This window comes from Myotis daubentonii, chromosome 11, assembly GCF_963259705.1.
Source record: "Myotis daubentonii chromosome 11, mMyoDau2.1, whole genome shotgun sequence".
NCBI classification, from domain to species: domain Eukaryota; kingdom Metazoa; phylum Chordata; class Mammalia; order Chiroptera; family Vespertilionidae; genus Myotis; species Myotis daubentonii.
The window spans coordinates 27935604-27943785 of NC_081850.1; the positions used below are offsets into that span (position 1 = coordinate 27935604).

At 38.2% G+C, this 8182-nt stretch overlaps 1 pseudogene; it reads left to right on the forward strand.

The window, feature by feature from the left end:
* The first annotated feature begins 294 nt into the window (after window positions 1-294).
* LOC132212758 (large ribosomal subunit protein uL23-like) lies at window positions 295-767 on the forward strand (annotated as a pseudogene).
* Window positions 768-8182: the final 7415 nt, after the last annotated feature.

Consider the following 8182-nt stretch of genomic DNA (forward strand, 5'->3'; position numbering starts at 1 on the left):
TCAGACAATGTTAATTTTGAAGTAGTGATAATCATAAAGGAAAAAAGTGAAATAATTTTTATGAAAAATTGTCTCAATTAGAAAGTTGACTTATTATTGGAGATACAGAAGAAGATAAAGTAATATGTTTTTAATATAGTTTACATAATAAAAGTATTTACTAAACAGAATAGGAGAATATCAAAGTTGACACTTGTTTGCATATCTTAAGAGATCAACTTCTTTATAGGAAATAAACAAAAAAATAAACTGATAAGCCTAGGAGAACGGGTCTCGGAAACCCTTTTTACGAAGATGGCGCCGAAAGCTAGGAAGGAAGCCCCTGCCCCTCCCAAACCGAAGCCAAAGCAAAGGCTTTGAAGGCAAAGAGAGCAGTGTTGAAAGGCATCCACAGCCACAAAAAAAAGATCCGCACGTCTCCCACTTTCCGACGTCCAAAGACACTAAGGCTCCGGAGGCAGCCTGAATACCCTCGGAAGAGCGCACCCAGGAGAAACAAGCTTGACCACTACACCATCATCAAATTCCCCTGACTACCAGTCAGCCATGAAGAAGATAGAAGACAATAATACACTGGTGTTCATTGTGGATGTCAAGGCCAACAGCACCAGATCAAACAGGCTGTGAGGAAGCTCTGTGACATTGATGTGGCCAAGGTCAACACCCTGATCAGGCCTGATGGCGAGAGAAGGCCTATGTTCGACTGGCTCCTGACTATGATGCTTTGGATGTTGCCGACAAAATTGGAATCATCTAAACTGAGTACAGATGCCTATTTCTAAATATAAAAATTTTACACTGTAAAAAAAAAAAAATAAAAATAAAAAAAATAAACTGAGATGTGTGTAGTAATGTCAAATATTGGTAGATATTCATGAGAAATGGTAATGCTATTTTTAATGTATCAGTTTTTATTATTTATTTTTGAAATGTGAATATTAAAAACTGGCTAAAATATAAATTTTAATATTTTAATTTTGAGGCCTTTAGAGTCCTGGTGTAATTGTACTATATTTTCAGCATATTTTGTTGCCTAACATTGAAATCTATTAGTGAAATCTTACTTAGAATGTAACCTATGATCTTTTCCTTTTAAATATGATCAACATTATCATAATTCTCAGGACAGTTTACAATATAACCTTTAATATTCTACTCATGAAACCTGGCATCTATTACTGTATTTGGTAAAATTGTAATTCTTTTGTGGATATGAACAAAGGGTTATTAAATATTAGCAATTAGGAAACAGTTTATTTTCAGTGAAATACTGACATAAACCATGTTATATCTGTTATTTTACCTAATTAGAAATCATGAAATTTTGCAATATAAATGCCAAAGCATAGTTTCATGCGTTTCTAAGAAATACCAGAAATAAGACTACCTAAGTAGATATTGAAAAGTAATCAATGCAACTGGGAAAAAGCAGTTTAAATAGCGGACAGGATTGTTTTTCAGTAAGAATCAAAATACTGAAGTTTCTTACTCAAGCCACCTATAAATTCCAAGGCTTTCTAGAACAGAAGTTATTTTTTACATGGCAATTAATAAACTATCTCATTAAAACATTAAGCGCATATGAAAACAATAATATTGTCTCACATAACAACTGAAGAGATTTATATATGCTGCCATTTTATTTATTATCATATTACTTGTGAAAAGACTTGTAAGTAAGACACAAGCCCCAACTGATGAGGGGATTGATTAAACCCTGAAATTTTTATAGTTTTAGATTGTATGGCAAGGCTGCTTTTCCCCAGAGATCCACTTCTAATCGCTGTACTTTGGGTAAGAACAACCATGATTTCAATTACGTATTGGCCAGCAGAAAATCTACAAATGATGAAACGGAAAAGCAGAGTTCAGAATGAAGACTTCTTGGATCTGATCCATGTAACTTGATTCAAAATTACATAGAAACTTAATCTTGGAGTCTGATGAATGTGTAGCTTCACTTCAAATCTATTACCCATATATCTAAAAAGGGTTATATTCTTGGAAGACCTTAAACGTTTGGTTATATAATTATATTTTCCTCATAGTTCATATCTTTTAAAATTAAGTTTTCTAAATCTCAGAGGCTGGGAACTGATTCATGTTTGACTATGCCATTTTCCAAGAGGAAAATGTTTTTTTAACTCTTGATATTTTTACAATCATGCGATACATTTTTATGCATTATTTAATCTTTACTTTTTTTCTTACCCCTCATTAAAAAATGGCATGCAATTAGAAGAACGTATTTTCCAAATATGTATAGTTGATAAAGTCAAAGAAATGAGTACCAGAATTAGCAGGTCATTTTATATGTGTTTGATAAATCTTAGATTTCTAATACATTATTTATTTAAGGATTGAAGCACTTTTTAGTCAGAATGTTTTTTTTTTCAATTGCACGGCTTGATGAGTTGAAGATGCACTGCCTCTGGGAAAAATAATATATCAATGTATTGTTTAGGGGTTAAGTAACAGGGAATCAAATATGTTCCAGCTGCTTTTTACTTAAAAGGATATCCTATTAAGTACTAAGTAGCTTGTAAAATTATTCAGGACTCTGAATAAGCTGACTTTAGGTTAATATTTCAGAAAGGAACTCCAAAAGCTGTGCTGTAGAACCAAGCAATTAAGAAAGGTACTTCTATGAAAACCAGCATGTTCATAAAATCACTGTAACCAGTTAATGCTCATGACCAAGATGCCACCACAGGAAACCAGACACTTCCACAATGACAGTTGCCAGCAGAAGAGGGAGGAAGCATGCCTCCACCTCAGTGCTGCCATGCAAATCTGTTAGAATAATGACAAAACTAATTAAATCGATACCTTAATATCGTGAAGTTTAGGAAATGTCATTTTCTAACTTAGCAAGGTGATCATTTGGGGTTTGGGAATATAAACATTTCCATATCTGTTTATTTTTTGTTTTGTAATACATGTTTTTGCATGATTTATTAATTTCATCTTTTCATAGCAAATTATGAGGGTACATACTAAAATAGCACTAGACATGCAAGATCAAGAGTTTGTATACTACTTGCCTAGCAAAATAATGAGAGATTATTGAATTCCTATGGGGAGATTTACATAAATTGAACACTTAAAACATTATCATACATATTTACTTCCTGCAAAACATAAGAACCTGCATGTAGAGAACATGTATTATTCAACTAATTCTGCCTACGGGGCATAGTATATATTCATTGTATGTTTATTAATAAATGAATGCATATGTTTAAAGAGCTATCATGAAGAAAAATGTATAAAATTCTTTTTCTTTGATCCAATGTGTAAAACTGGAGGCACTACTTGGCAATTAGAGGACAAGCATTTAAACTGGAATTTTCTAAATATTAGCACTGACCAAAGGTAGATTTGATTGCCACAATAAGCAGCATTTCAGTAAAAATGAGTGCCTATGAGGAATGTTGCAAAAAAATTATGTTTAGGTGACTATACAAGATGAGCTAGTTTAAATTTGAAAGTCCTCTTAAACTTTCTGATCCTGTGATTATAAAATTATTTTTGGAAAAAGCCCACGTTTGGATAGTATAAGTTCTGAAAATTTGAATGTCAGCCCAACAATTTTATATTAAATTGGTTTAAACTCAAGATTAAAATACAATAGACATCAAAATTAAATAAAATAAACCTGAAATAAATGTTGGCTCTAGATAAGATGTTCATAGGAATGCACTGCTAGATTCTATTTTGAGGACTTCTACATTACAGTCTTTAAAAATTCAAGAAATACATCACTACTCTACTTAAACCTCAAAATATCATATTCAAGATGTATATCTCCACATCGAGTAAACTTTGGAGTTCATCCCACTTAAAAATATGTAAGATGCATGAAGGATGTGACTCATGTCTCTTTTCAAAATTACATGAGGAAAGTTTATAGAAAGAAAGATTATATCCATCTCAAGCTCTGAGACATTTTAAATTAGCAATTGTCATGCTTTACACCTGTGTAAATGACAAGACTCTGACATGGTACATAATCCACTTGTCTTTTCTCAAATAGACAGATAATAACTCAGAGTAACTTATCAAAGAATCCTGCCATGACAGTAGCAGGCAGAGCAAATACACCTGTCTTCCATAGCTATCATTAGCTGAGTTGAGTTCATAGTAGACCTATCAACACTTGACAGATCTAGCTTGATGTCTAATAGGCACATAAGCCTGTGTGTTTACCTTTCATATGATGCATACTTTAACTGGGGCAACACTACCATTGTTTGTAAAGAATATTGAAACAATTATAACCTGAAGACATGTTTAACATTTTCCCTAAATGAAATAATAAAGTTTTGTTAGTTGCATGTCATACCAATATGCACAATCTTCGTAGGATGAAAACAGTAGATATGATAGTTTCTATTATTTGTTCCGTGATGGTCAAATAAGAAGATTTATGATTTAATAGATTGCTCCTATATCTGCTGCCTGTCATGCTAAGGCTGGAGGCAAAGGTAGTGTGTGTTCTCTCTTTTTACCTGACTTTTGCATGTTTCCTTGCTACAAAATTAAACAAACCTATTTTTTAAAGAATTCCTTCAACTCTTGAAAAAATGTCAATGGTTAAAAATCTCTCCCTGCAAATAAATACCATTTCTAACAGAAATTAATAACGTTACTGAGAACCATGTGGAAAAGCAAAGATAAGAATGCATTTCCTACTGTCTTTCCAGGATTGGTATAAAGGCAGTGGAAATACCGCTTAAAGAACAAAGTCTGAGATGAATTATGGTGCCAAGAAGCCCCAGGAAAATATTTATTGGAGAATGCCAAAGGTAAGCCTATTGAAAAATATAACCATTGTAAAGTGGAACTGAAAACGTATCCAGTTATGAATAAGGAGGGATAAAATTACCCCAAATCAAGATTAAAAATGTTAAGAAAGCGAGTCAATACTAAGGTTGTGATCGAAAAGGTGTGTCAAACCTCTGTTCTTTAACATTGCTCTGAGTTTTAGTTCTTGTTGGAGTGAGTGATTACAAGAATAGGGATGGACAAGGACAATGGTTAATTTTGGATCATTTAAAGTAATTAATATCCAGTATAAGAGATTCTGATTTCACATATGTAAGTTCTATTGTGCAACTTGAGCCATTTAGAAAGAATACTTAATATGTGGCCGGTGTGGCTCAGTGGTTGACCATTGACCTATGCACCAGGACAGTGGTCGGCAAACCACGGCTCGCGAGCCACATGCGGCTCTTTGGCCCCTTGAGTGTGGCTCTTCCACAAAATACCGGCTCTTCCAAAAAATACCAACCTCTACGCATGGATCACGAAGTTTCAATCACACTGTATGTGTGCGCCCACAGGTGGTATTTTTTGGTATTTTGTGGAAGAGCCACACCCAAGGGGCCAAAGAGCCACATGTGGCTCGCGAGCCGCAGTTTGCCGACCATGGCACCACGAGGTCAAGGTTCCATTCTCGATCAGGGCACATGCCCGTTTTGTGGGCTTGATCCCCAGTAGGGCGTGTGCAGGAGGCAGCTGATCAATGAGTCTCTCTCATCATTGATCTTTCTATCTTTCTCTCCCTCTCCCTTCCTCTCTGAAATCAATAAAAAATAGTTTTTAAAAAAGAAAAGATTATTTATTTTGTTATATTTTATCAGGCATTTAACACTTAGTGACTTGATATGTTTACCTCACATTTTCTTCAGTGAGTTTCTGTTCTGTTCAACATATTTGTCTTGATCAAATCCTATATTCCTGTGTTATCATTGTATATTTATTTTTTAAAATTATATATTATTTATTTATTGAATGCCTCTATATGTTTGGCTGGTAATTGTTATAGTCATCCACCTAATGTTATGTTTCTGGTCTACTGATTCCTAGAAGGGCCCTCAGTATCATGTTTCCTATGACCCAACAGGATACAGGTAGCTAAATATGAATATCTGCCATTTGAAAAAAAATCTCATTTGTATATGCTTTAGTATTTGTGTGTGTGTATGTATAAAGTTAGCAAATATATCTCATTTAATTCCAACTATAGTTCTACAAGCATAATTTTCTATTGTCTTCAATGTCTTTAGTATAAGTCAGATCCTTCGAAATGAGTTTTACAATACAAATTACATTTTTTTAAATCTAGAAAAAATCTTGATAAAGAATGGCCCATATGATTGAGTCATGGGGTACTGTCCTATACAAAGAAGGACATTTCAAACTGGGACTCTAATCTTTTCAAACATCTGCCCCCAAATTAAAATAATCCAAGTGTAAAAGTATAACCAGTCTTTCAAATTCCCCATATTTTCTAAATCTCTGGGGGCTTTTGACTCTTGTTCCTCAAAAGAATCCTCTTCTCCATCTTTGGCCTTATAATACCACCACCTGTCTCTTAATCACTAGTTCATCTCTGCTCCATATGTTCAAAGCCCTATGATCCTAATCCTAAAAACAATGGGTACCAGGAGTCTAAACAGAGTAATAATAAAGGCAATTTCATTTCCCCAATCAATTGGATTATTTCCATGGAAACCCTCTCCCAGATGAGATTTTGCAGCATTTCTGGACCTACTTCTAAACATAAAGGTGCCTCATACTAACTGTGACTGTCGGCTTTGAAATTATAATCATTTATATTTAGGTATCGATTCACTAGCAAGTTGGATATAGAAATACAGATATCCTATTTAATAAAAGAGAAAAATGGTAATTGGAGTACGACGATACCCTTTTCATTGGCTAATCAGGGCTATATGCAAATTAACTGCCAACTAAGATTGGCAGTTAACTGCCAACTAAGATTGGCAGTTAACTGCCAACAAGATGGCGGTTAATTTGCATATGTAGGCACAATGCAGGGAGGTGAAAGGGAAAGCAGGAAGAAGCCCCCTGCCACTGACAGTGATCAGAAACCCAGGGGGGAGCTAAGAGCTGGGGGGCAGGGCAAAGGCGGCCCTGGCTTTGCCCTGCCCCCCAGCCATGATCGGAGAATCAGGCGCCTTTGCCGCCCTGGCCAGTGATAGCAGGAAGTAGGGGTGGAGCCAGCGATGGCAGCTGGGCACCGTCGAAGCTGGCAGTCCTGGGAGCTAGGGGTCCCTTGCCTGGGCCTAAAGTGGAGCCCACGATCGCGGGGCCGCTGCAGCTGTGGGTCCCCGCTGCCCGAGCCGGACGCCTCAGCCAGAGGCATTAGGCCTGGGCAGGGGCGGAGCCTGCAACCGCGGGGAGCTGGGGGTCCCCTGCCCAGGCCTGACACCTCTGCCGGAGGCCTCAGGCCTGGTTAAGGGGCCGATCCGGTGATTGGTGATCGGAGGGTGATGAGGGTCAACTCCTCTGGCCGAGGCATCAGGCCTGGGTGGGGGGCGGAGCCGGGGATTGGGGGGATATGATGGTCCCCTTGCCCAGGCCTGAAGCCTGGGTCAGAGGCGTCAGGCTTGGGCGGGGGGTGGAGCAAGTGATCAGAGGGAGATGGGGGTCCCCTGCCCAGGCATGATTCCTGGGCCAGAGGCCTCAGGCCTGGGCGGGGGCCAGAGCCAGTGATCAGGGGGAGATGGGGGTGCCCTGTCCAAGCCTGACACCTCTGGCGAAGGCGTCAGGCCTGGGCAAGGGGCCGATCAGGCGATCGGAGGGTGATGGGGGTCTACGCCTCTGGCCGAGGCCTCAGGCCTGGGCGGGGGCCAGAGCCAGTGATCAGGGGGAGATGGGGGTCCCCTGTCCAAGCCTGACACCTCTGTCAGAGGCGTCAGGCCTGGGCAAGGGGCCGACCCTGCGATTGGAGGGTGATGGGGGTCAACGCCTGAGGGCTCCCAGTATGTGAGAGGGGGCAGGCTGGGCTGAGGGACACTCCCCCCCCCCCCCCGACACACACACCCAGTGCACGAATTTCGTGCACCGGGCCCCTAGTAGATATATAAGAGTATTGCTTTTTGTACTAAGTCCATATGACAGAAAACAATATTGGTCCTAATTAATGGTTCAATGAAGTTTTCTAATGCATATAAATATATTTCCAGTTCTTCTAGATGCGATTTTTCTAAATATTACTTAAGGCCTTTCTAAAATTATCCTAATATTATTTTAGCAGCATGTGTAGGTAGCTCTAGATTTGTAATTGTGATTTACGAAGAAACCACCTATCAGCAGATTAAACTAGAAAACATTCTACTGAATAATTTGACCTTTGGTTTGTGTGTGTATT